The sequence below is a fragment of the Aptenodytes forsteri genome, unplaced genomic scaffold (genome assembly GCF_000699145.1).
Source record: "Aptenodytes forsteri isolate BGI_AS27 unplaced genomic scaffold, ASM69914v1 Scaffold629, whole genome shotgun sequence".
Classification (NCBI taxonomy): Eukaryota; Metazoa; Chordata; class Aves; order Sphenisciformes; family Spheniscidae; genus Aptenodytes; species Aptenodytes forsteri.
The window spans coordinates 113-1,531 of NW_008795564.1; the positions used below are offsets into that span (position 1 = coordinate 113).

A 1,419-nucleotide genomic window follows, 5' to 3' on the forward strand; every position below is an offset into this window, starting at 1 on the left:
GAACCCCCCCGGTTTGGGGCTGAAAGTTCCCAAGTTTGGGGGGGCCAAACCCCCCGATCTGGGACTGAAAACACCAATTTGGGGTTGAAAACCCTGACTTTGAGATGAAAAAGCCCAATTTTGGGGAAGAAATCCCAAATTCGGTGGAAAAACACCCATTCGTGGCCGAAAAAGAAGAATTTGAAGGCCGAAACCGGCAACTTCGTGTTGAAATTCCCCGATTCGGGGCGGCAATTCCCAAATTTGGGGTAGAAAAGCCCATTTTGGGGGGCTCCCGACTCAGTTTCTCCCTCGAAAATGCCAAATTCGGGACTGAAAATCCCCAGTTTGTCGCCAAAAATGTGAATTTGGGGGCTGAAAATCCCAAACTGGGGGCTGAAAATCCCAATTTTGAGCTGAAAATCCCAATTTTGAGCTGAAAATCATCATTCTGAGGGCCAACCCCCCCTATCCCAATTTAGCTGAAAATCATCATTCTGAGGGCCAACCCCCCCTATCTAGGACTGAAAACACCCATTTTGGGTTGAAAACCCTGATTTTGAGGTGAAAATCCCCCATTTTGGAGTAGAAGCACTGAAATCTGTGGGAAAAAAATCAATTTGTGGCTGAAAACAAGCAACGAGAAGGCAGAAAATTGTTGTTTTGTGTGGGAAATCCCCAATTCGGGTCTGAAAATCCCAAATTTTGCTTTAAGATTCCTAAATTTGAGGCTGAAAACCCCAAATTTGGGGTTCCCGACTTCGTTTCTCCCTCGGAACCTCTCGTTTTGGAGATGAAAATGTCAAATTTGGGGCTGACAATTACCATTTTGGTGCCAAGAAAGTGAATTTTGGGCTGAAAAATGCCAATTTTGGGTGAAAATCCTTATTTCAGCACCAAGAAAGTGAATTTTGGGCTGGAAAATCCCCATTTTGAGCTGAAAATTCTCACTTTGGTGCCCAGAAAGTGCATTTTTGGCTGAAAAATCCCAAATTTGGGGCTGAAAATCGCCATTTCGGCACCCAGAAGCTGAATTTGGGGCTGGAAAATCCTGATTTTGAGCTGAAAATGCTCATTTTGGTACCAGAAGAGTGAATTTTGGGCTGAAAAATTCTGATTTTGAGCTGAAAATCCTCGTTTTGGTGCCAGAAAGTGAATTTTGGGCTGGAAAATCCCCATTTTGAGCTGAAAATCCCCATTTTGGCGCCGAGAAACTGAACTTCATTTTATTTTCTGAAAATCCCCATTTTGGCGCCGAGAAACTGAACTTTGGGCTGGAAAATCCTGCTTTTGGCTTGAAAATTCTCATTTTGGCAGCAGAAGAGTGAAATTTGGCCTGAAAAAATCCCGATTTTGAGCTGAAAAGCCTCATTTTGGGGGCCGAGACCCCCGATCCGCTACTGAAAACACCAAATTTTGGGTTGCAAACCCTGAATTGGA

The 1,419-nt window shown here is 44.1% G+C and overlaps 1 long non-coding RNA gene across 1 annotated transcript; it reads left to right on the plus strand.

Annotated features, from left to right (window-relative positions):
* The first annotated feature begins 474 nt into the window (after positions 1-474).
* On the plus strand, positions 475-1,126 carry LOC109279538. Its single transcript, XR_002086228.1, has 2 exons — positions 475-945; positions 1,009-1,126. It is a non-coding gene; the product is annotated as an uncharacterized LOC109279538 (long non-coding RNA).
* The last annotated feature ends 293 nt before the right edge of the window (positions 1,127-1,419 follow it).